The sequence below is a fragment of the Lepidochelys kempii genome, chromosome 11, assembly GCF_965140265.1.
Source record: "Lepidochelys kempii isolate rLepKem1 chromosome 11, rLepKem1.hap2, whole genome shotgun sequence".
NCBI lineage: Eukaryota > Metazoa > Chordata > Testudines > Cheloniidae > Lepidochelys > Lepidochelys kempii.
Window position 1 is genome coordinate 76,108,412 of NC_133266.1, and position 26,864 is coordinate 76,135,275.

General features: G+C 50.4%; 1 protein-coding gene across 1 annotated transcript in view; it reads left to right on the forward strand.

The window, feature by feature from the left end:
- Positions 1-26,864, forward strand: part of LOC140895940 (uncharacterized) — a 149,435-nt gene that overhangs the window by 42,812 nt on the left and 79,759 nt on the right. The gene's annotated exons all lie outside the window — the stretch shown is intronic.

Sequence of the window (26,864 nt, forward strand, 5' to 3'; positions counted from 1 at the left end):
CCTCCCAGTGTCCTCTGCAAATCAAGTGCAGCACCATCATCCCATAAGGCCCGGCGCCAGGCAGAAGGGGCCATCTTTTACCAAGAATGCGTGTTTTAGAAATCATGGAAACATGGACTCCTTCACCAGCCCCATGAGAACTTCAGACTTTGTTTTAGCCCTGAGGGTCTTCGACCATCCGCAGAGAAAACACTACATCGGCGACAGTTCCAAGGAGGAGGAGGGAGTGACCAAGGGGAGCCCTTTGGCCCAGCCGTTGATGGATATGCCAGAACCTGAACCTGAAACCCACCTGCTTGTGAGACACCCCGATGCGTGTGACGGCCTCTTCTCATCCACCCCCCTGGAGGAAGAAGGCGAACTCAGCTCGGGGGAGTCACCGGCTCACAAGGTGAACCGAAAAGACGTCGCTCAGGTGAATGAATGATGAAGAAGTGATGGATGGTTATAAACTGTTCAGGAAGGACAGGTAGGGCAGAAAAGGTGGGGGAGTAGCACTGTATGTAAGGGAGCAGTATGACTGCTCAGAGCTCCGGTACGAAACTGCAGAAAAACCTGAGTGTCTCTGCATTAAGTTTAGAACTGTGAGCAACAAGAGTGATGTAGTGGTGGGAGTCTGCTATAGACCACCAGACCAGGGGGATGAGGTGGATGAGGCTTTCTTCCAGCAACTCGCAGAAGCTACTAGATCGCACGCCCTGCTTCTCATGGGTGACTTTAATTTTCCTGATATCTGCTGGGAGAGCAATACAGCGGTGCATAGACAATCCAGGAAGTTTTTTGGAAAGCGTAGGGGACAATTTCCTGATGCAAGTGCTGGAGGAGCCAACTAGGGGGTAGCTTTTCTTGACCTGCTGCTCACAAACCGGGAAGAATTAGTGGGGGAAGCAAAACTGGATGGGAATCTAGGAGGCAGTGACCATGAGTTGGTTGAGTTCAGGATCCTGACACAGGGAAGAAAGGTAAGCAGCAGGATACGGACCCTGGACTTCAGGAAAGCAGACTTCGACTCCCTCAGGGAACGGATGGGTAGGATCCCCTGGGGATCATTTATCTTCATAAATGATCTGGAGGATGGTGTGGATTGCACTCTCAGCAAATTTGCGGATGATACTAAACTGGGAGGAGTGGTAGATACGCTGGAGGGGAGGGATAGGATACAGAAAGACCTAGACAAATTGGAGGATTGGGCCAAAAGAAATCTGATGAGGTTCAATAAGGATAAGTGCAGGGTCCTGCACTTAGGACGGAAGAACCCAATGCACAGCTACAGACTAGGGACCGAATGGCTAGGCAGCAGTTCTGCGGAAAAGGACCTAGGGGTGACAGTGGACGAGAAGCTGGATATGAGTCAGCAGTGTGCCCTTGTTGCCAAGAAGGCCAATGGCATTTTGGGATGTATAAGTAGGGGCATAGCGAGCAGATTGAGGGACGTGATCGTCCCCCTCTATTCGACATTGGTGAGGCCTCATCTGGAGTATTGTGTCCAGTTTTGGGCCCCACACTTCAAGAAGGATGTGGATAAATTGGAGAGAGTCCAGCGAAGGGCAACAAAAATGATTAGGGGACTGGAACACATGAGTTATGAGGAGAGGCTGAGGGAGCTGGGATTGTTTAGCCTGCAGAAGAGAAGAATGAGGGGGGATCTGATAGCTGCTTTCAACTACCTGAAAGGGGGTTCCAAAGAGGATGGCTCTAGACTGTTCTCAATGGTAGCAGATGACAGAACGAGGAGTAATGGTCTCAAGTTGCAGTGGGGGAGGTTTAGATTGGATATTAGGAAAAACTTTTTCACTAAGAGGGTGGTGAAACACTGGAATGCGTTACCTAGGGAGGTGGTGGAATCTCCTTCCTTAGAGGTTTTTAAGGTCAGGCTTGACAAAGCCCTGGCTGGGATGATTTAACTGGGAATTGGTCCTGCTTTGAGCAGGGGGTTGGACTAGATGACCTTCTGGGGTCCCTTCCAACCCTGATATTCTATGATTCTATGATTCTGACTATCATGAAGGGGAAAGGAGTCCGGGAGAGCTGGCTGTATTTCAAGGAATCCCTATTGAGGTTACAGGGACAAACCATCCCAATGAGTCGAAAGAATAGTAAATATGGCAGGCGACCAGCTTGGCTTAACGGTGAAATCCTAGCAGATCTTAAGCATGAAAAAGAAGCTTACAAGAAGTGGAAGGTTGGACATATGACCAGGGAAGAGTATAAAAATATTGCTCGGGCATGTAGGAATGTAATCAGGAGGGCCAAATCGCACCTGGAGCTGCAGCTAGCAAGAGATGTCAAGAGTAACAAGAAGGGTTTCTTCAGGTATGTTGGCAACAAGAAGAAAGCCAAGGAAAGTGTGGGCCCCTTACTGAATGAGGGAGGCAACCTAGTGACGGAGGATGTGGAAAAAACTAATGAACTCAATGCTTTTTTTGCCTCTGTCTTCACTAACAAGGTCAGCTCCTAGACTGCTGCACTGGTCATCACAACATGGGGAGTAGACGGCAAGCCCTCTGTGGAGAAAGAGGTGGTTAGGGACTATTTAGAAAAGCTGGACGTGCACAAGTCCATGGGGCCGGACAAGTTGCATCCGAGAGTGCTAAAGGAATTGGCGGCTGTGATTGCAGAGCCATTGGCCATTATCTTGAAAACTCGTGGCAAACGGGGGAAGTCCTGGATGACTGGAAAAAGGCTAATCTAGTGCCAATCTTTAAAAAAGGGAAGAAGGAGGATCCTGGGAACTACAGGCCAGTCAGCCTCACCTCACTCCCCGGAAAAATCACGGAGCAGGTCCTCAAAGAATCAATCCTGAAGCACTTACATGAGAGAAAAGTGATCAGGAACAGTCAGCATGGATTCACCAAGGGAAGGTCATGCCTGACTAATCTAATCGCCTTCTATAATGAGATTACTGGTTCTGTGGATGAAGGGAAAGCAGTGGATGTATTGTTTCTTGACTTTAGCAAAGCTTTTGACATGGTCTCCCACAGTATTCTCGTCAGCAAGTTAAAGAAGTATGGGCTGGATGAATGCACTATAAGGTGGGTAGAAAGTTGGCTAGATTGTTGGGCTCAACGGGTAGTGATCAATGGCTCCATGTCTAGTTGGCAGCCGGTGTCAAGTGGAGTGCCCCAGGGGTCGGTCCTGGGGCCGGTTTTGTTCAATATCTTGATAAATGATCTGGAGGATGGTGTGGATTGCACTCTCAGCAAATTTGCGGATGATACTAAACTAGGAGGAGTGGTAGATACACTGGAGGGCAGGGATAGGATACAGAGGGATCTAGACAAATTGGAGGATTAGGCCAAAGAAATCTGATGAGGTTCAATAAGGATAAGTGCAGGGTCCTGCACTTAGGATGGAAGAACCCAATGCACAGCTAAAGACCAGGGACCGAATGGCTAGGCAGCAATTCTGCGGAAAAGGACCTAGAGATGTCAGTGGACGAGAAGCTGGATATGAGTCAGCAGTGTGCCCTTGTTGCCAAGAAGGCCAATGGCATTTTGGGATGTATAAGTAGGGGCATAGCGAGCAGATCGAGGGACGTGATCATTCCCCTCTATTCGACATTGGTGAGGCCTCATCTGGAGTACTGTGTCCAGTTTTGGGCCCCACACTACAAGAAGGATGTGGATAAATTGGAGAGAGTCCAGCGAAGGGCAACAAAAATGATTAGGGGTCCGGAACACATGACTTATGAGGAGAGGCTGAGGGAACTGGGATTGTTTAGTCTGCAGAAGAGAAGAATGAGGGGGGATTTGATAGCTGCTTTCAACTACCTGAGAGGTGGTTCCAGAGAGGATGGTTCTAGACTATTCTCAGTGGTAGAAGAGGACAGGACAAGGAGTAATGGTCTCAAGTTGCAATGGGGGAGGTTTAGGTTGGATATTAAGAAAAACTTTTTCACTAAGAGGGTGGTGAAACACTGGAATGCGTTACCTAGGGAGGTGGTAGAATCTCCTTCCTTAGAGGTTTTTAAGGTCAGGCTTGACAAAGCCCTGGCTGGGATGATTTAATTGGGGATTGGTCCTGTTTTGAGCAGGGGTGTCATAAATATAAAGGGAAGGGTAAACCCCTTTAAAATCCCTCCCGGTCAGAGAAAAAAATCCTCTCACCTGTAAAGGGTTAAGAAGCTAAAGGTAACCTCACTGGCACCTGACCAAAATGACCAATGAGGAGACAAGATACTTTCAAAAGCTGGGAGGAGGGAGAGAAACAAAGGGTCTGTGGGTCTGTCTATATTCTGTCTTTGCCGGGGATAGACCAGGAGTGGAGTCTTAGAACTTTTAGCCCTGGTCTACACTAGGACTTTATGTCGAATTTAGCAGCGTTAAATCAATGTAAACCTGCACCCGTCCACACAATGAAGCCCTTTATTTCGACTTAAAGGGCTCTTAAAATCGATTTCCTTACTCCACCCCTGACAAGTGGATTAGCGCTTAAATCGACGTTGCCGGCTCGAATTTGGGGTACTGTGGACACAATTCGATGGTATTGGCCTCCGGGAGCTATCCCAGAGTGCTCCATTATGACCGCTCTGGACAGCACTCTCAACTCAGATGCACTGGCCAGGTAGACAGGAAAAGAACCGCGAACTTTTGAATCTCATTTCCTGTTTGGCCAGCGTGGAAAGCTGCAGGTGACCATGCAGAGCTCATCAGCACAGGTGACCATGATGGAGTCCCAGAATCGCAAAAGAGCTCCAGCATGGACCGAACGGGAGGTACGGGATCTGATCGCTGTTTGGGGAGAGGAATCCGTGCTATCAGAACTCCGTTCCAGTTTTTGAAATGCCAAAACCTTTGTGAAAATCTCCCAGGGCATGAAGGACAGAGGCCATAACAGGGACCCGAAGCAGTGCCGCGTGAAACTGAAGGAGCTGAGGCAAGCCTACCAGAAAACCAGAGAGGCGAACAGCCGCTCTGGGTCAGAGCCCCAAACATGCCGCTTCTATGATGAGCTGCATGCCATTTTAGGGGGTTCAGCCACCACTACCCCCAGCCGTGTTGTTTGACTCCTTCAATGGAGATGGAGGCAATACGGAAGCAGGTTTTGGGGACGAAGATGATGATGATGAGGAGGTTGTAGATAGCTCACAGCAAGCAAGCGGAGAAACCGGTTTTCCCGACAGCCAGGAACTGTTTCTCACCCTAGACCTGGAGCCAGTACCCCCCGAACCCACCCAAGGCTGCCTCCTGGACCCAGCAGGCGGAGAAGGGACCTCTGGTGAGTGTACCTTTTAAAATACTATACATGGTTTAAAAGCAAGCATGTGAAAGGATTACTTTGCCCTGGCATTTGCGGTTCTCAGAGATGTAGTCCTAAAGCCTTTGCAAAAGGTTTCTGGGGAGGGCAGCCTTATTGCGTCCTTCATGGTAGGACACTTTACCACTCCAGGCCAGTAACACGTACTCGGGAATCATTGTAGAACAAAGCATTGCAGTGTATGTTTGCTGGCATTCAAACAACATCCGTTCTTTATCTCCCTGTGTTATCCTCAGGAGAGTGAGATATAATTCATGGTCACCTGGTTGAAATAGAGTGCTTTTCTTCAGGGGACACTCAGAGGAGCCCATTCCTGCTGGGCTGTTTGCCTGTGACTAAACAGAAATGTTCCCCGCTGTTAGCCACAGGGAGGGGGGAAGGTTGAGGGGGTAGTCACGCGGTGGAAGGAGGCAAAATGCGACCTTGTAACGAAAGCACATGTGCTATGTATGTAATGTTAACAGCAAGGTTTACCCTGAAAGAGTGTAGCCACTGTTTTATAAAATGTGTCTTTTTAAATACCGCTGTCCCTTTTTTTTTCTCCACCAGCTGCATGTGTTTCAATGATCACAGGATCTTCTCCTTCCCAGAGGCTAGTGAAGCTTAGAAAGAAAAAAAAACGCACTCGCGATGAAATGTTCTCCGAGCTCATGCTGTCCTCCCACACTGACAGAGCACAGACGAATGCGTGGAGGCAAATAATGTCAGAGTGCAGGAAAGCACAAAATGACCGGGAGGAGAGGTGGTGGGCTGAAGAGAGTAAGTGGCGGGCTGAAGAGAGTAAGTGGCGGGCTGAAGACAGGGCTGAAGCTCAAATGTGGCGGCAGCGTGATGAGAGGAGGCAGGATTCAATGCTGAGGCTGCTGAAGGACCAAACCAGTATGCTCCAGTGTATGGTTGAGCTGCAGCAAAGGCAGCTGGAGCACAGACTGCCACTGCAGCCCCTCTGTAACCAACCGCCCTCCTCCCCAAGTTCCATAGCCTCCACACCCAGACGCCCAAGAACGCGGTGGGGGGGCCTCCGGCCAACCAGCCACTCCACCACAGAGGATTGCCCAAAAAAAAGAAGGCTGTCATTCAATAAATTTTAAAGTTGTAAACTTTTAAAGTGCTGTGCTTAAAGTGCTGTGTGGCATTTTCCTTCCCTCCTCCACCACCCCTCCTGGGCTACCTTGGTAGTCATCCCCCTATTTGTGTGATGAATGAATAAAGAATGCATGAATGTGAAGCAACAATGACTTTATTGCCTCTGCAAGCGGTGATTGAAGGGAGGAGGGGCGGGTGGTTAGCTTACAGGGAAGTAGAGTGAACCAAGGGGCAGGGGGTTTCATCAAGGAGAAACAAACAGAACTTTCACACCGTAGCCTGGCCAGTCATGAAACTGGTTTTCAAAGCTTCTCTGATGCGTACCACGCCCTCCTGTGCTCTTCTAACCGCCCTGGTGTCTGGCTGCGCGTAACCAGCAGCCAGGCGATTTGCCTCAACCTCCCACCCCACCATAAACGTCTCCCCCTTACTCTCACAGATATTGTGGAGCACACAGCAAGCAGTAATAACAGTGGGAATATTGGTTTCGCTGAGGTCTAAGCGAGTCAGTAAACTGCGCCAGCGTGCCTTTAAACATCCAAATGCACATTCTACCACCATTCTGCACTTGCTCAGCCTGTAGTTGAACAGCTCCTGACTACTGTCCAGGCTGCCTGTGTACAGCTTCATGAGCCATGGCATTAAGGGGTAGGCTGGGTCCCCAAGGATACATATAGGCATTTCAACATCCCCAACAGTTATTTTCTGGTCTGGGAATAAAGTCCCTTCCTGCAGCTTTTGAAACAGACCAGAGTTCCTGAAGATGCGAGCGTCATGCACCTTTCCCGGCCATCCCACGTTGATGTTAGTGAAATGTCCCTTGTGATCCACCAGAGCTTGCAACACTATCGAAAAGTACCCCTTGCGGTTTATGTACTCGGCGGCTTGGTGCTCTGGTGCCAAGATAGGGATATGGGTTCCGTCTACGGCCCCACCACAGTTAGGGAATCCCATTGCAGCAAAGCCATCCACTATGACCTGCACATTTCCCAGAGTCACTACCCTTGATATCAGCAGATCTTTGATTGCGTGGGCTACTTGCATCACAGCAGCCCCCACAGTAGATTTGCCCACTCCAAATTGATTCCCAACTGACCGGTAGCTGTCTGGCGTTGCAAGCTTCCACAGGGCTATCGCCACTCGCTTCTCAACTGTGAGGGCTGCTCTCATCTTGGTATTCATGCGCCTCAGGGCAGGGGAAAGCAAGTCACAAAGTTCCATGAAAGTGCCCTTACGAATGCGAAAGTTTCGCAGCCACTGGGAATCGTCCCAGACCTGCAACACTATGCGGTCCCACCAGTCTGTGCTTGTTTCCCGAGCCCAGAATCGGCGTTCCACAGCATGAACCTGCCCCATTAGCACCATGATGCATGCACTGGCAGGGCCCATGCTTTCAGAGAAATCTGTGTCCATGTCCTGATTACTCACGTGACTGCACTGACGTCGCCTCCTCGCCCGGTATCGCTTTGCCAGGTTCTGGTGCTGCATATACTGCTGGATAATGCGTGTGGTGTTTAATGTGCTCCTAATTGCCAAAGTGAGCTGAGCGGCCTCCATGCTTGCCTTGGTATGGCGTCCGCACAGAAAAAAGGCACGGAACGATTGTCTGCCGTTGCTCTGACGGAGGGAGGGGTGACTGACGACACGGCTTACATGGTTGGCTTCAGGGAGCTAAAATCAACAAAGGGGGTGCCTGTACATCAAGGAGTATTTCAGGCAGGACTTCACGGAGGGTTCCAATAAGAAATGGTGCACCTAAGTTATCGTTCTTATTGGAACAAGGAGGTTAGCCTGGCCTCTGATTGATACATGGCTAGATTTACCTCGCTGCACCTTCTCTGTGAGTGACTGCAGTGTGACCTAGAGGAATGAGTCCCTTAGACGAGGTGCGGGGTGGGGTGTTTGCAAATGAGTATAAAACAAATCTGGTCTATTTCTTGTTTTGACCCACTCCATCTATCTTTTACATCTTTGGCTGGCAGCAGACGGTGCAGAAGGACTGCTAGCCATCCACATCTCATGGCTGCTCGGCAGAAGATGGTACAGTACGACTGCTAGCCATCCTCATCTCTTGCCTGCCTGGCAGAAGATGGTACAATACGACTGCTAGCAATCCTCATCTCTTGCCTGCCCGGCAGAAGATGGTACAGTACGACTGCTAGTAGTCCGTATCGCCTGCCCGCTCACCATAAGACGGTTCAATAGGACTGACTGCAGGACTAAAGAGAATGACCTGGTCAAGTCACTCCAAATTTAGTCCCTGCGCCCATGTCTGCCCAGGCGCTCCCAGCCGACGTGGCCAGGAGCACCTCGGACACGACGAGGATGACTACGAGTCGTATTGCACCGTCTGCTGCCAGAAGGCAATGGGTTGCTGCTACTGTGCAGCAAAGCCGTACCGCGTCTGCCAGCACCCAGGAGACATAGGGTGACGGTTACCTGAGCGGGCTCCATGCTTGCCGTGGTATGGCGTCTGCACAGGTAACTCAGGAAAAAAGGCGTGAAATGATTGTCTGCCCTTGCTTTCACGGAGGGAGGGAGGGAACGGGGGCCTGACGATATGTACCCAGAACCACCCGCGACAATGTTTTAGCCCCATCAGGCATTGGGATCTCAACCCAGAATTCCAATGGGCAGCGGAGACTGCGGGAACTGTGGGATAGCTACCCACAGTGCAACGCTCCGGAAGTCGACTCTAGTCTCGGTACTGTGGAAGCGCTCCGCTGAGTTAATGCACTTAATGCACTTAGAGCATTTTCTGTGGGGACACACACACTCAAATATATAAAACCGATTTCTAAAAAACCGACTTCTATAAATTCGACCTTATTCCGTAGTGTAGACATACCCTTAGTAAGTAATCTAGCTAGGTACATGTTAGATTATGATTTCTTTAAATGGCTGAGAAAAGAACTATGCTGAATAGAATAACTATTTCTGTCTGTGTATCTTTTTTGTAACTTAAGGTTTTGCCTAGAGGGGTTCTCTATGTTTTTGAATCTAATTACCCTGTAAGATATCTACCATCCTGATTTTACAGGGGGGATTTCTTTATTTCTATTTACTTCTATTTTTATTAAAAGTCTTCTTATAAGAAAACTGAATGCTTTTTCATTGTTCTCAGATCCAAGGGTTTGGGTCTGTGGTCACCTATGCAAATTGGTGAGGCTTTTTATCCAACATTTCCCAGGAAAGGGGGGTGCAAGGTTTTGGGAAGTATTTTGGGGGGAAAGACGTGTCCAAACAGCTCTTCCCCAGTAACCAGTATTAGTTTGGTGGTGGTAGCGGCCAATCCAAGGACGACGGGTGGAATATTTTGTACCTTGAGGAAGTTTTGACCTAAGCTGGTAAAGATAAGCTTAGGAGGTTTTTCATGCAGGTCCCCACATCTGCACCCTAGAGTTCAGAGTGGGGGAGGAACCTTGACATGGTGGCATAGTGGTGGGATTAACCTGAAATCATTTTGAGATCCAGTTGAGATTTTTTGAACTAGAAATACAGATTTTAAAAAGGAAAGTTTTTTTTTTCCTTTGGAAAGGAAGTCCAGAAAGCAGCTGAAACTGAGAGCAGCTTGTTTTCTCTCTGCTTTGGAGCCAGAGCTGAGACAAAAGGGGATAATCTTTGTGAATTGCAGGTTTTCTTTGCCTGGAGGCAGGGTACTTAGCCTCCTGCAGTGAAATTCACAGTCTTGGTAAACCAGAAGTTTTTTTTTCTCTAAAAGTAAACAGGAGGGGGTGTTCTACCCATTTGCCTGGAGACAAAAGTGACAGGGTTTTTTTTTTTAGGATTTTGATTTTTTTGTTTTACAAGGAGCACAGGTTTGAAAAGGATTTTTTTTTTCCTTTGGGCTGCTGGTAAGCAGGTTTCCAAGTAGTTGGAGGTTTTTTGCTTTGATTTGGGCCCAGAGCAGAGACAAGGGAATTGTCTTTTTCTGTAGGCTGACAATCACCATCAGAGAATAGGTATTCTATTCCAGCACAGCAAAATTTTACAGCCAAGTTTTGTTTATTTCTAAACCTTGGGTGTACAGTTAGTTAAAAACAGAGAGGTTAGAATGACAAAATCCACGGCTCGACAAAAGCTGTAATTAGCCAGATTTCAGGCTGCTGAAAAACAAAGGGAACATGAAAGACAGATAGAACTAATGCGGCTGAAAATGGAAGGAAGGGACAAAGAAATGGAAGCAAGGGCCAAAGAACTGGAGGAGAAGGAAAAAGAGAGGAAGCATGTGGAGGAGGTGGAGAAGATAAAGGCTCAGCGGAATATCCCAACAAACCCTAGCAATCCTTCTCCAGGTACCACTTCCCGTCCCAGAAAGTTCCTCACCTACAAGGCAGGTGATGATACTGAGGCCTTCTTAGAAAACTTCGAAAGGGCCTGCCTTGGGTACAGCATCTCTACCGACCAATACATGGTAGAGCTGAGGCCGCAGCTCAGTGGACCCTTAGCTGAGGTGGCAGCTGAAATGCCTAAAGAACACATGAACAAGTATGAACTGTTTAAATCCAAGGCGAGAGTCAGAATGGGGATAACACCCGAGCATTCTCGTCAGAGGTTCAGAGCCCTAAGGTGGAAACCAAACGTGTCATTTACCCGACATGCCTACCACGTTGTGAAACATTGGGATGCCTGGATATCAGGAGCAAGTGGTGAGTCTCCAGTAAATTTGCCCTTCCTAATGCAAATGGAACAATTCTTAGAGGGTGTTCCTGAGGAAATAGAAAGATACATCCTAGATGGGAAGCCCAAAACTGTAATCGAGGCAGGAGAGATTGGAGCCAGATGGGTGGAGGTGGCAGAGAAGAAGAAAACTGGTCGCAGTTGGAGCGGAGACCAGAAGGGACAACCCCAGACCACACCCTATTACCGGGGGCCGCCCAAAGCCCCACCTACCTCCCAAAGAACCCTCCGGACCCCTTATCGTCCCACCACCCCGTTCTCCAGCAACCCACCTCGCCCCAGTGACCCGTCAGCTGGACGATGTTTTAAATGTAACGAGCTGGGGCATGTAAAGGCCAACTGCACCAAGAACCCCAACAGATTACAGTTCATTGCACCGGAATCACACCAGAGGTCCTCAGGCCCAGATACCTCCCAGATACCCTTGGAGCGGAGGGAAACTGTGAGTGTGGGCGGGAAGAAGGTCACCGCGTGGAGGGACACCGGAGCACAAGTGTCAGCTATCCATGCTTCCTTAGTGGACCCCAATTTAATCAACCCAGAGATCCAAGTCACAATTCAACCCTTCAAGTCCAACTCTTTCAATTTGCCTGCAGCCAAGTTGCCTGTCCAGTACAAGGGCTGGTCAGGAACGTGGACTTTTGCAGTCTATGATGATTATCCCATCCCCATGCTGTTGGGGGAAGACTTGGCCAATCATGTGAAGCAGGCCAAGAGGGTGGGAACGGTCACCCGCAGCCAGGCTAAACAAGCCGTGAGGACAAGCTCTGTTCCGGAAACTTCTATCAGGACCCGGTCAGAGGTGATAGACCTGGACCCCAGACCAATGTCTGCAACAGCAGTAGTGGATCCAGTCCCAGAGACCCAGACGGAACCAGTCCCAGAACCGGAACCAGCCGAACAACCAACACCAGACCCAGTGTCAGCGCTGAATCCAGTACTTGCAACCTCAACACCAGAGGGCCCCACCGAACCTGAACTGGCAGCAGCCGATAACCCGACACAAGAGGCTCAGCCGGAGCCTGAATCCCAACATAGTGCACCAGCGGAGAGCAGTTCACAGTCAACAGAAACAGCTCCATCCCCTATATTGCTTCCAGAGGGACCAAGCCTAGGTCCACAATCCCATGAGGAACTGATGTCTCCAACATCAAGGGAACAGTTCCAGACCGAACAGGAAGCAGATGAAAGCCTCCAGAGAGCTTGGACGGCGGCACAGAGCAACCCACCGCCTCTCAGCTCTTCTAATCGGTCCAGGTTTGTTGTAGAAAGAGGACTTTTATACAAGGAAACTCTTTCTGGGGGACACCAGGAAGACTGGCATCCTCAGAGACAGTTGGTAGTTCCAACTAAATACCGGGCCAAGCCCTTGAGCTTAGCCCATGATCACCCTAGTGGCCATGCTGCGGTGAACAGGACCAAAGACCATTTGGGGGGGTCATTCCACTGGGAGGGAATGGGCAAGGATTCTACCTATGTCCGCTCTTGTGAGGTGTGCCAAAGAGTGGGAAAACCCCAAGACCAGGTCAAAGCCCCTCTCCAGCCACTCCCCATCATTGAAGTTCCATTTCAGCGAGTAGCTGTGGATATTCTGGGTCCTTTTCCGAAAAAGACAGCCAGAGGAAAGCAGTACATACTGACTTTCATGGATTTTGCCACCCGATGGCCGGAAGCAGTAGCTCTAAGCAACACCAGGGCTAAAGTGTGTGCCAGGCACTAGCAGACATTTTTGCCAGGGTAGGTTGGCCCTCCGACATCCTCACAGATGCAGGGACTAATTTCCTGGCAGGAACTATGAAAAACCTTTGGGAAGCTCATGGGGTAAATCACTTGGTTGCCACTCCTTACCACCATCAAACAAATGGCCTGGTGGAGAAGTTTAATGGAACTTTGGGGGCCATGATACGTAAATTCGTAAATGAGCACTCCAATGATTGGGACCTAGTGTTGCAGCAGTTGCTCTTTGCCTACAGAGCTGTACCACATCCCAGTTTAGGGTTTTCCCCATTTGAACTTGTATATGGCCGGAGGTTAAGGGGCCATTGCAGTTGGTGAAGCAGCAATGGGAGGGATTTACACCTTCTCCAGGAACTAACATTCTGGACTTTGTAACCAACCTACAAAACACCCTCCAAACCTCTTTAGCCCTTGCTAAAGAAAACTTACAGGATGCTCAAAAAGAGCAAAAAGCCTGGTATGATAAACATGCCAGAGAGCGTTCCTTCAAAGTAGGAGACCAGGTCATGGTCTTAAAGGCGCTCCAGGCCCATAAAATGGAAGCATCGTGGGAAGGGCCATTCATGGTCCAGGAGCGCCTGGGAGCTGTTAATTATCTCATAGCATTCCCCACCTCCAACCGAAAGCCTAAGGTGTACCATATTAATTCTTTAAAGCCCTTTTATTCCAGAGAATTAAAGGTTTGTCAGTTTACAGCCCAGGGAGGAGTTGATGCTGAGTGGGCCGAAGGTGTCTACTATGAAGGGAAAAGTGCTGGGGGTGTGGAAGAGGTGAACCTCGCCATGACCCTTGGGCGTATGCAGCGACAGCAGATCCAGGAGCTGTGCACTAGCTACGCGCCAACGTTCACAGCCACCCCAGGACTGACTGAACGGGCATACCACTCCATTGACACAGGTAATGCTCGCCCAATTAGAGTCCAACCTTACCGGGTGTCTCCTCAAGCTAAAACTGCTATAGAATGGGAGATCCAGGATATGTTACAGATGGGTGTAATCCGCCCCTCTGAAGGTGCATGGGCATCTCCAGTGGTTCTAGTTCCCAAACCAGATGGGGAAATACGTTTTTGCGTGGACTACCGTAAGCTAAATGCTGTAACTCGCCCAGACAACTATCCAATGCCACGCACAGATGAACTATTAGAGAAACTGGGACGGGCCCAGTTCATCTCTACCTTGGACTTAACCAAGGGGTACTGGCAGGTACCGCTAGATGAATCTGCCAAGGAAAGGTCAGCCTTTACCACACATCTCGGGCTGTATGAATTTAATGTACTCCCTTTCGGGCTGCAAAATGCACCCGCCACCTTCCAAAGACTTGTAGATGGTCTCCTAGTGGGATTAGGAGAATATGCAGTCGCCTACCTTGATGATGTGGCCATATTTTTGGATTCCTGGGCAGAACACCTGGAACATCTACAAAAAGTCCTTGAGCTCATAAGGGAGGCAGGACTAACTGTTAAAGCTAAGAAGTGTCAAATAGGCCTAAACAGAGTGACTTACCTTGGACACCAGGTGGGTCAAGGAACTATCAGCCCCCTACAGACCAAAGTGGATGCCATCCAAAAGTGACCTGTCCCAAAGTCAAAGAAACAGGTTCAATCCTTCTTAGGCTTGGCCGGTTCTTACAGACGATTTGTACCGCACTACAGCCAAATTGCCGCCCCACTGACAGACCTAACCAAAAAGAAACAGCCAAATGCTGTTCAGTGGACCGAAGAGTGTCAGAAGGCCTTTAACCAGCTTAAAGCAACACTCATGTCTGACCCTGTACTAAGGGCCCCAGACTTTGACAAACCGTTCCTAGTAACCACAGATGCATCCGAGCGTGGTGTGGGAGCAGTTTTAATGCAGGAAGGACCGGATCAAGAATTCCACCCTGTAGTGTTTCTCAGCAAAAAACTGTCTGAGAGGGAAAGCAACTGGTCAGTCAGTGAAAAAGAATGTTACGCCATTGTCTACGCTCTGGAAAAGCTACGCCCATATGTTTGGGGACGGCGTTTTCACCTGCAAACCGACCATGCTGCACTGAAGTGGCTTCACACCGTCAAAGAAACTAACAAAAAACTTCTTCGGTGGAGTTTAGCTCTCCAAGATTTTGATTTCGACATCCAACATATCTCAGGAGCTTCTAACAAAGTGGCTGATGCACTCTCCCGTGAAAGTTTCCCAGAATCAACTGTTAAAATCGTCCTTGAGATGTAGAAAATATTGTTAGTCTTTATGTACTTGGCAGTATATTTAGAGATGCATGTGTCTTATTAACTCTGTTTTCCTAGAGCTCCAGGAAGAAATCCCAGCCAGTGTTTCACCCTAGCTGAGATTTGGGGGGCGTGTCATAAATATAAAGGGAAGGGTAAACCCCTTTAAAATCCCTCCTGGCCAGAGAAAAAAATCCTCTCACCTGTAAAGGATTAAGAAGTTAAAGGTAACCTCACTGGCACCTGACCAAAATGACCAATGAGGAGACAAGATACTTTCAAAAGCTGGGAGGAGGGAGAGAAACAAAGGGTCTGTGGGTCTGTCTATATTCTGTCTTTGCCGGGGATAGACCAGGAATGGAGTCTTAGAACTTTTAGTAAGTAATCTAGCTAGGTATGTGTTAGATTATGATTTCTTTAAATGGCTGAGAAAAGAACTGTGCTGAATAGAATAACTATTTCTGTCTGTGTATCTTTTTTGTAACCTAAGGTTTTGCCTAGAGGGGTTCTCTATGTTTTGAATCTAATTACCCTGTAAGCTATCTACCATCCTGATTTTACAGGGGGGATTTCTTTATTTCTATTTACTTCTATTTTTATTAAAAGTCTTCTTATAAGAAAACTGAATGCTTTTTCATTGTTCTCAGATCCAAGGGTTTGGGTCTGTGGTCACCTATGCAAATTGGTGAGGCTTTTTATCCAACATTTCCCAGGAAAGGGGGGTGCAAGTGTTGGGAGGATTGTTCATTGTTCTTAAGATCCAAGGGTCTGGGTCTGTAGTCACCTAGGCAAATTGGTGAGGCTTTTTACCAAACCTTGTCCAGGAAGTGGGGTGCAAGGTTTTGGGAAGTATTTTGGGGGGAAAGACGTGTCCAAACAGCTCTTCCCCAGTAACCAGTATTAGTTTGGTGGTGGTAGCGGCCAATCCAAGGACGACAGGTGGAATATTTTGTACCTTGGGGAAGTTTTGACCTAAGCTGGTAAAGATAAGCTTAGGAGGTTTTTCATGCAGGTCCCCACATCTGTATCCTAGAGTTCAGAGTGGGGGAGGAACCTTGACAAGGGGGTTGGACTAGATGACCTCCTGAGGTCCCTTCCAACCCTGATATTCTATGATTCTATGATGATCATGGGGTGTAATGGGTTAGGAACTGGGGGTTGTGTAAATCTAAAAACAAGCAGTGGGAACTTACACTTGTTTCTTGTCTGAAAATCTCTCAACAGCTCAACGATGCCTTTCTAGAGGCTCTGGAGGCCCTGGACAGCGTTGCATCAAGAGGCGAAGATGAACCGGGCCCACCTTGTTTTTGCTCAACGCCGATACAAGTTGTTGAAGAGGACTCCGAGGATGACGGCTATGAGGAGTTTAGTAGGAGGCTTGGCATGGAACTGACTGAGCCAGTGCCACGTCGTGAGCGTAAAGTCATGCGGACTATTGTACGCGTTGCTGTTTATGCTGTTCTTAAGCACTGTCTTAGGGAAAAGCTTTTTGAAGATTGTGAGGGCTGTGTCCTAGATGCGCCATGTGTGACTTGGACTTCAGTGGATATAAACTGCAAGCTCCGGGGCCTGTGTGCTGAGCTGGGTTTGGAAAGCTTATTAAACACTGTGATTGCCATAGGTTATGGTATGCAATGTCTGTGCCTCACCCAAGAACATTTAGCGCAAGGGGTGACCTTGATAAATGCTGTGCAATTCAGTGGAGACCCTGACCGTGTTTTAAAGAAAATGACCAAACCAGAAGATGCCTGCTTGCAGCGCTATATTGACTGTCTAGTCTGCACAAAATGTTACAGAACCCTGCTTAAGAAAAAGGCTATTTGTAAGGAATCTAAAACGATTAAGTTAGAGAATGGTGAGGGGCCAAACATGCGATATAAAACTTGGTAGCTGTAAATTTAAAAAAAAAAAATTGAAAAGGGCTTTGTGACTATCTGTGTTTGTGTTAGAAGGACTTTGGCCCTTACGTGAGCTAAAAGTTTTAATGAAGCATCTTGGTTTGTTTTCAAGGAACTGTATGTCTTTTAAATAAAAAATAAATAGTTTGTGAGAACCTAGCTCTTGTGTTTTTGTGTAAAAGAGACCCATTTACAGCAAAAAGCTGAAATTTATGTTGTGGGAGGGGAAAAAAATCCTAAAAATGTGTTTACAATAAAAAAAAAAACACCAGGGGTGGTTCAGACATGTGTTTGAGTACAATAGAGCTGACTTATCATGTTGAACTGAATGATTTTAACCACATCCCCACTGAAAAGCCAGGGTGACTGTGATTACTCACCCTTGTTGCCATAGGGTTAAATTTGATGGGGGTTCACCCATAGTAAGGGAGGTGGGTGAGTTCTGATTAATATGAAATGAAATAAAACCTCAGGAATTCTCAGATGCTATTGGACAGTTTAAATATAACCCCTGGACTTGGCAGAACTCTATTGAACGTTTAAATATGACCTCAGGAGTTGGTAGAATGCTGTTGGACAGTTTAATACAACCCAGGAGTTGGTTGAATGCTACCAGTCACAACTTGCTTCCGGCCATGTGTCCGCCTTGAGCCCGGAAGTAATACCCCCATGGGGCAGGACTTCTGGTGACAAGTGGGCGGGTTTTTAGGGGTCAAAGGGTGGGGTTAGGGTTTGATTGATGGTAGGGCCCTTACAGTACTTACATTGTTGCTATGGGAATAGAGTTTCTGAGATTTCTGTGCGTATCCCTTGATGAGAGGCTGGATATCACAGGTGGCACTCTGAAGGGACCTGGGTGCTGGGGTGCATTTGTTTTCAACCTGCAAGGAAAAGACCGGGTTTCCCCCGACAAATCATCAGATTGGCCTAGCAATCATGAGGGTTTTTTCCAAAATAAATGTTGGGTTCTTGTAATTTGTCTTCTGGCTTTTGAGCCTTTAGGGTTTAGTTGCTTCACATCCCCAAGCTTTGCTCTTGTAATAGGATTCCAGCAACAACTCCACAAATCTAAAGACACAATAAAATCATGAGAGTTGGCAACACTGGCGTATCAGAGACACAGTCTGGTAACTGACTGCCTTAAATATATACTGGCAACGATCTCTTTTTGCACTAGATTAACCTTAATGCAGCTCTGTGTGAAATCCATTTCAGACTCCACATGGTGCGTCCCACAGTGGAGAGTATCCTGTGCTTTGAGGCTCTAGTTAAGTGAGGTGATGATTACACAGCACTGCCCCAGTGGGAACAGCTACTCAGGTAAAAGGGCCCGTCAGTGCCCTGGGGCAGCTGGGGCTAACAGGGAATAAAGCACTTCCACCAACTGAGTGCTTTGGCTGGGTTGGGCATTCCAAGCGCAGCCACCTGCCCAGGACAGGAGTAAAGCTCCTCCTGAGATCACAGAGAGGGAGACCCCAAGCTGGAGCTCCTTGGAGTTTGGAAGCATGCTGTCCTCCTGCGGGGTCACTGGCAGAGGGGGTTCAGCAGTCCTGGGGAGATTGCCATAATCTGACCCTCCACTGCAGCCTCCCCAACCCCAACCCCTACAGCAACTCCAGGACAGGGCTTGCATTCTCTCCCTCCAGGGAGCCAGTACACAGGGCCCTGCATCCTAGCCCCCCAGCCACAGCTTGCCCTGAACTCCAGGCTCCGCAGTTTGCAGCTCTCACAGTCACTGGGTGTCAATGAACTGTGGGGGCACCCACAGGGCTGAGCTCTAAGAGTTCCCCTTTCCACCGGCCACCCCAGGACATAGGGTTAGCACAGAGATTCCAGTGACCCAGCCCCACCTCTGTGAGCGAGTTGCATTGGTTGCTGCTCCCCTCAGGGACTGGTGCTGAACCCACATGAATGCACCTCTGCACTCTGGGTCTTGGCTGTCCTTGGCTGTCAAACTGCGAATGGGTTGCAGTGCAGGAGAAGGGAGTGGTGTGTTAAAGGAGCATTTGTTTTAGGGTTGCCAGGCATTCAGTTTTCAACTGGAATACCTGGTCGAAAAGGGACCCTGGTGTCTGCAGTCAGCACAGCTGACTGGGCCGCTAAAAGTCCGGTTGGCCACAGCAGCCGGCTCTGTGTGGTTCCCGGAAGTGGCCAGTGCGTCCCTCTGGCTCCTAGGCACCCCCTCTCCAAGTGCCAGCTCTGGAGCTCCCATTTGCTGGAAATTGCTTCCTGGGAGCCACCTGAAGTAAGCACTGCCTGGAGCCCACCCCCCAACCCCCGGACCCCAGCCTCCTGCCCGAGCCCTGAGCCCCTACACAAACTCCCTCCCAGAGCCTGCACTCTGCACCCAAACACCATGCCCCATCCCCTCCCATTACTTAATCCCCAGTCCTGAGTCCCCTCCTGCACCCCAACCCCCTGCCCCAGCCCAGTAAAAATGAGTGAGCTGGGGGGGGGGGGGGATGGAGTGAACAGGGGCAGAGCAAGGGTGTTTGGTTTTCTGCAATCAGAAAGTTGGCAACCCTATTGTCAGAATTTCACATTGCAAGGTGGGAAACAGGCAAAGGACATTTCCTCATGTACTGGGTGGGGAGGCTTGTGGTCACATGTTTTTGAACCATGGTTGTGGTGTTTTCCCAAATAAATGCTAGGTTGCCTTTTCCCTCTTCCTAAAAGTGTCTTTTGTTACACAGACTCAGTGCTTGCAAGAGAGGGAGTATTGCCTCTTCGGTATCGCATGGTGGTGGTAAATTTTCCCAGATTACTAGTTGACAGCTCAAGACGGTTCCGGTTTCTGTTGTTAAGAGGAACTCCTAGCTATTGAACCCAGCCCCTGTTGCGGCTGACTCCACCTGGGAGAAGGGTTATTCTAGCGCTGGATAGGGCTTTAATAATTGCAATCTGGCAGTTCTTAATGACTCTTCTGGTGCAGCCTCCCTGCCCTTCGCTGCATAAACCCCTGGTTGGGCTCTGTAGGGTAGGCGGGTGTGGAATTCCCTCCCCTGCTCTGGGCCTAGGACTCCAGCACAACCCCCACCCCAGCCCCTGCCATGGGGCACAGAGGGGGCAGAGCCCCTGCCTCAGAGCAGCAGTCCCCCACCCCGCTAGAATTGGGAGCGTGCGGGGGGCTGCTCCGGCTCCCCACGGGCAGGTCTCACCCAGGGGCGCCAGGCAGGCTCTGCAGGGGACAGGTGAGTCCCAGGCCCGGCAGAGGGAGCCCGGCGGGGGCTGCAGTGTCAGGAGGCGGTGAGGGGAGGCCAGGCGTGACCTTCTGCCCCCCTTTCTCCATCTTGTCAGCCAGTGCAGATGGGTCACCCCATTTGGGGCACTTTTACCCTCTCTGCCCCCCGGCTTTCCCCCTCCCCCTCTCTGACGGTGCCTGCGCCCCATGCTCACCCCGGCTCCTGCCCCGGCCCCTCTCCTGCCCCGCCCCAGCTGTTTGCCCCTCCTGGGACCCAGTCTGCCCCCCGCAGCCGGGCTTCCCCGGGGCCCCAGGCCAGCAGGGCACGTGCCCAGCCCGGGCCGCGCCTCAGCCGACGGGACCGAGCAGCCGGAGGAGCCGGCCCGGCCCCGCGTGTCGGGCGCCGGCAGCAGCGCTCGGACCGGCGGCCCCGGCCGGGGAGCGGGGCTGGGGCGGGGACGGGCCGGGCGAGCAGAGGCACTTTCCTGCCCGGCCCCGGCCCGAGGTCTCCCCAGCCGCCGGGCCCGGCGCGGGAGCTGCTGCGGGCGGGGCCCGGGGGGCTGGAGCCGCGGAGCGGGCGGGGCCGGGAGGCGGGAGCGGGCGGGCGGCGCTGGGGAGAACAAAGGGCCGAGCGGGTCCCCAGCCCCGGCCGGGCCACGGGGAGACCTTCGGGGCCGCGGCTGCTGCGCCCGGCCGGAGCGGGCTTCCCCCGCGGGGCTGGGCCTCGCCCCGCGCCGGAGACCAGGTAACCGAGGGGCCGGGCCGGGGTCTGCTCCCGCGCTGGGCCTGCGCCGGCCGGGGCCGCCCCGGGGCAGGGCGGAGGGAGCGTGTGAGCTGCGGTGGATTTGCCCAGCTCGGTGCAGCCAGGACCTTCCGGGGGGGAAGAGCCGGGGCCCGCACGGGGGGGGTGAAATCCCCTCTGGTGTCACCTCTTCCCCCGCCCGGCCCGACACAACCCGCCCGGCTCGGCCCCGCTGCTCCGGCGTGAGCCATGGGGAGCAAAACCCCCGTCGCTTCCCCTTCGCCTCCCGCGACGGAGTCCTCCGCTCTCGGCCCCGGCTTGTGCCGCTTTCTCTGCCCGGCCCCTTCAGCCAGGAGCTGCCAGACCCCACTGCCCGCCCGCGGGGCCTCCCGGCTCCTGCACGCTCCCTGCTCCCGGGGAGGCAGCACGGCCCAGGGCCCCCCGCCGCCCCGTGGCTGTCAGGCAAGGGGGACCCATCGCCTTGCGCTGTTCCTTGTACGTGGCCGGATAAGGGCCCGGTGGGGCACTGGCCGCGGGAGCATCTCGGAGCAGCGGGGTGCAGCATAGAATCACAGAATATCAGGGTTGGAAGGGACCTCAGGAGGTCATCTAGTCCAACCCCCCGCTCAAAGCAGGGCCAATCCCCAATTTTTGACCCAAATGGCCCCCTCAAGGATTGAACCCACAACCCTGGGTTTAGCAGGCCAATGCTCAAACCACTGAGCTATCCCTCCCCCCAACTGAGCTATCCCTCCCCCCAGACCTTGTCTCCCCTTGTCCTTGCATCCCAGACCTCGTCTCCCCCGGCCTCCCCTGCAGGCCGCCGGCCAGCTTGGGGGGATTCCGTGGCCGGCCCTGGCCGAGGCCAAAGTCCCAGTGAGCCCTGCCGGGGTATTGGAGTCCCCCCAAGAAGCAGTCTGCTTCCCCGGCTAGGGCCTTCAGCCCCAGCTCCCGGCCCTCTACATTCGCCCTTTGGTCAGGCTCCCAAATGAGGCCTGTCCCCTTTTGGGGGTTACACCATTTTCCCTGCTGCCAGGGGAACCCAGGCCCAGCCATTGCCCCAGGTTCCAACCTGGGGACCCTCGACACAGCAGCCACGTACTGCTCGCTCCAGTCCCTCACTGCTGTTTCCCTGGGCCTCTTCCTACGGGGCCCTTCCATCTGCAGCCCTGTCGCAGGGGCGCCATCCTCCGCTTCTCCTCTCGCACCAGGCCAGGGAAGAGCCCCCTTGCTTTACTCCTTCAGTCCAGCCAGGGACTGAGCTGCTGTGCCCGCCGCTCCTCTTTTCTGAGCCTCCTGGGCTCTGAGTGGCTGCTTCTGGGGGGCCTGGGTCGGCCCTAGAGAGGCCCAGAGGACCCACCTTTGCCGTTTCCTGGGGCGGGATGTAGTAGGATCGTGGGGGTCTGCTGTAGGGAGCTGCAAAGGCCAGCTGCATCCCATCACAAATCCCCTTAAACGTGCCCACTTTTCCCTCCAATTCTTTAATATCAATAAGTCTGCTCAGATGTTGGTGTTTTTCACTTGTATTAGGAAATGTTTAGTTTTTGCCCCATTTGCTCCTCAGTTCTAAAATATTGACGCAAAATTCCTGAACGTTTTGCCCCATTTTCTCTCTTGATATCTGATTTATTTTCCCCTGAGATTTTCGCCATCTAATCATCTGATGTTAACATGAAGCCTCCTCAGATGTTGTCCTTTTCTTAAATCCTTGAATATTGATTGATATAAAATCCTTCCACATTTTGCCCTTTTTCTCCGTTATTATCAAATATTGATATGAAATCCACTCCGCTTTTACCTCTTTACCTTGTATTGTTATACCAATAAAATAAAAACCAGCAGGATCTTATTAAAGGGGAAAAGGCAAAATACCACATTTATTGTGGATACAGAAAGAATCGTAGTAAGCCGTTAGTTATAGCTATAACATTCCATTCAATCTCATATTTAGTCACACATTCATTCATAGAAACACACACACACACAGGTTCTGCAAAGTTGTTACAGTTACCAGCCTTAGAGTTGCTCATGCCAAGCCACTGGCCAGGTGGCCTGGACATGAGGAGGGAGCAGGGCCTTGTCAGATGCTCATCTGATGCTCCTGGAAGTTGGTTTGCAGAATCAGACCCCAAAGTTCTCACTTTTTAGAGTCTATTTTTATAGGAATTTCTTCCTATGCCAGTCTATGGGAATTGCTTCATCATGCTGTTGCTGAATCAATCAGCAGATAGCACATTCCTGACGGCTCCAAGATGTTATCTTGTTCTTTGGTTCTCCCATCCTTGAGGCTGTTGGGTGGATTCCAGTCTGCCCTCCGGGGGTCCTCTGGTTATTTCCACTTGACGCCTTCTTCAGCCGATGGACACTGGATTCTTAGGCTGGCACCTCCCTGATCATTCAGTTATTATCCACACCAAGCATCCATCCACATACATCCTCTATCTCTATTTTAATCACAATGGTTAATACAACAAAAGGGCGGGGAGTCTCTGGGTGTTGTTTCTGTTGTTACAGAGTATTGCTTTGAGTTTCTCTCTCTCTGAATTGCTTTGAGAACAGACTCTGTCTTAGAATGTACTAACACAATTAGCAGCTTGCAAGTTTCACACATAGAGGGAGAGAAACCGTATCAAAAACCAAGAGAGCTCTTAATTAGTAATACCCTGGAATTGAAACTCTGGGGAATCAAACTCATTTGTGATTTTAATACAGAACTTCTTTTATATGATCCAACGGTATCAGCTATTGATATAAAATCCCTCAAATTTTTCCACTTTCCTCTAATCTATGACAGATTCCTCATATTTTCCCCTTTTTCTTTTTGATTGCTGAACACTAGTGTCACATTTCAGATTTTTCATTTCCAGGTGAATTATCAATTATTGATTTTAAAAAATCCCTTTCATCTTGTAGGTGTTCCCCTTGTATTTCATGTGAAATCCCTTCTCCTTTTTTGGAGGGACCCTGTTGCCCTGAGTCATTCTCCACAGTGGAGGTTGCGGTGAGGTTAAATTCCCCAGTGATCAATTTTCCCCCTCACATCTGAGAATCATTTGTTTCCCCCTCTATCTTCATTAAAATCCACAGGGTTGCTGATCAGAGAGACTTGCCCTATTTCAGAAACACATCCCAGGCAGGGGCCTCACAGTATCTGGGGGAACTGTGTTAATGAACGGTATTTTAATGCCAAGATAAGACATTAAGTGCTTAAAGTTATTTAGGCAATGCATTTTAGAAACAAATGAGTAAAGAAAAGAGTTGAATATTTAAAGAAGAAAGTTATTATCTTATTAAAAGTTTTAATTAATAAGAATTTGTAAAAATTCAAGTTATTTGCCCACTTTGTTGTATTAATTTAGTGAACTTAATGCAGTTGCTATGACTTTGTGTGCTTTTAAGGATGTTATCATAGAATCATAGAATATCAGGGTTGGAAGGGACCCCAGAAGGTCATCTAGTCCAACCCCCTGCTCGAAGCAGGACCAATTCCCAGTTAAATCATCCCAGCCAGGGCTTTGTCAAGCCTAACCTTAAAAACCTCTAAGGAAGGAGATTCTACCACCTCCCTAGGTAACGCATTCCAGTGTTTCACCACCCTCTTAGTGAAAAAGTTTTTCCTAATATCCAACCTAAACCTCCCCCACTGCAACTTGAGACCATTACTCCTCGTTCTATCCTATGGAACTAAGGAAAACCTACATTTTATATGTTAGTTAGGGGCTAGGATTAGAAGCAGAGTTCTCATTTCTGTTGCTTAGCAACCATATCTGCAAAAAAGTTAAGAGTCTCTTCAGCTGTTGCATTCCTGAAGCGTTAGAATAGTTATTTTACTGGACTTATTTAAGTAAAGTTACCACCTTACGTTGCTCCGTTTCTTCCTGCGACGGGTTGATCACTTTTATAACTTTTGAAAACCAAGAGGGCAGAAGTGAGGCGAAAGTAGGTGGAGAGCAATATAGGAAGGGAGGGAGACATGAGTCAGGAGAGATTAATTAACTCTGAGGAAATTTTAAAGTACAGACAGCAGCAGTGAGTTTAGCGAACTGAGAGAGGATATAAAAGTAACCTTAATGGTATGTAAAAATAGTTGAGCAAAAAGGTTCTCTAATTAGCTCTGAGTGGGGCTTTGTGGGTTAAAGCAGAGGGCTGGATACAGTGGTGAGCTGGAGCCAGTTCGCACTGGGTCACTGGAACCGGTTGTTAAATTTAGAAGCCCTTTTAGAACTGGAAGGGACAACCGGTTCTAAAAGGGCTTCTAAATTTAATAACCGGCCAAAAGTGGCGCCTTAGGCACCGACTCCGTGGGTACTCCGCAGCTGGAGCACCCACGGGGAAAATTTGGTGGGTGCAGAGCACTCACCAGCAGCTGCCCGCCCTGCCCCAGCTCACCTCCGCTCTGCCTCCTCCCCTGAACGCACTGCCCAGCTCTGCTTCTCTCCCCCCGCACCCAGTTTCCCGCAAATCAGCTGTTCGCGCGGGAAGCGGGGTGGGGCTGAGAAGCAAGCAGCGGCTTTGCGCTCAGGCCCAGGGAGTCAGAGGGGAGCTGGGGTGCGGTGGCACGAGGAGGGCCGCCTGCGCCGCAGCAGGTAACCCGGGGGGGGCCGGGCGGGCGCAGGGGAACCTCTCCCCGCCCCAGCTCACCTCTTTGGGCCTGAGCGTGAAACCGCCCCCTGCTTCTCCGCCTCCCACGGCTTCCCACACGAACAGCTGATTCGCTGGAAGCCGGGGGCGGGGGGGGGCAGAGAAGCAGAACAGGGCGGCGCATTCAGGGGAGGAGGCGGAGGCAGAGCGGAGATGAGCTGGGGCCAGGCGCAGGGCGGGGAGCTGCCGAGCACCCACCAAATTTTCCCCGTGGGTGCTCCAGCCCCATGGCCGCTCGCCCTGCTCCCCCCCCCCCAGCTACGTTACCCCACCCCTAGGAACCAGAGGGACCTGCCGGATGCTTCCTGGGAGCTGCCCCAGGTAAGCACCGCCGGGACTCCACACCTCGCCCCCGGCAGGACCCTCTGGCTCTTAGGGGTCGGGTGGGCACACTCTACTTTGCTTGACAAAGCCCTGGCTGGGATGATTTAACTGGGAATTGGTCCTGCTTTGAGCAGGGGGTTGGACTAGATGACCTTCTGGGGTCCCTTCCAACCCTGATATTCTATGATTCTACGGTGGCCCATGAGACCCTCCTGCCCGGTTCTGGGGGCAGTGGGGGGACAGGGGAGGTGGGTGGATGGGGCAGGGATCCCGGGGTTTTGATCCTGGCTCTGGGAGGAGAGTCGGGGTTGCTACCTGCTTCCACAAAACCTGAATTTGTTCTCCCAATGCCTGTTGCTTTTGCTTGCATGGCAAATGGATTGCTGGGGTTCCCTGCTGCAGTTAGCCATTTCTGGGGAACTCCATGCATACTTTAAAGATTTTTAGACTGTGTTTGCCAGCCTAAATTTTTACCTCTTGCTGGCTGCATTTTTTCTGACAATGCATTAATTCCCGGGGTTGGCCCAGTACTCTAGGTATTTTACTTTGAAATCCTTTTTTATCCACTCTCCTGTGATCAAGAGCAGCCCCTGTTGCCTAATGTGCTCTGTGACCTATTCCGTTTCCTCCTCCATCTGATTTACCTATCTAGGGAAAGTATTGTTGGCAACTTCTTCCTCCTGTGCGCTTACTTCTCCCATTCTGACAAGGCACCCGTCTGGGTTTCGGTTTCACTGGAGCATGGCTCTCGTCATACGGTGATGGTTGCAGAGTGGTAACCGCTACCCATGGACTGCTTAGTGGCTCTTGGTCTGAGTCATTCCATATGCTCCCATTCCAAAGCCCATTCCAGTAATTCCAGGTTCCATCCCTTAGTTTTGCTAGGGCCGCCTTTCTTCATTTCTGTCCCCACCCATCAGGCACTATCTAAGTACCCGGAGCCTGTTGTTGCCCACCAAGATGGATAGTAGCACTTCTCTCTTTTGCAGATTTTCTACAGCTGTTTCCAGTTTTCTGTTCTGTTTCTCAGCTTGCTGTGACAAATCTATTGCTTCTGTTATCTCTTTTTGTTAGTTTGTTTTTCTGTTACTTGCCCTGCCAATTTTGTTGTTTGTTGTC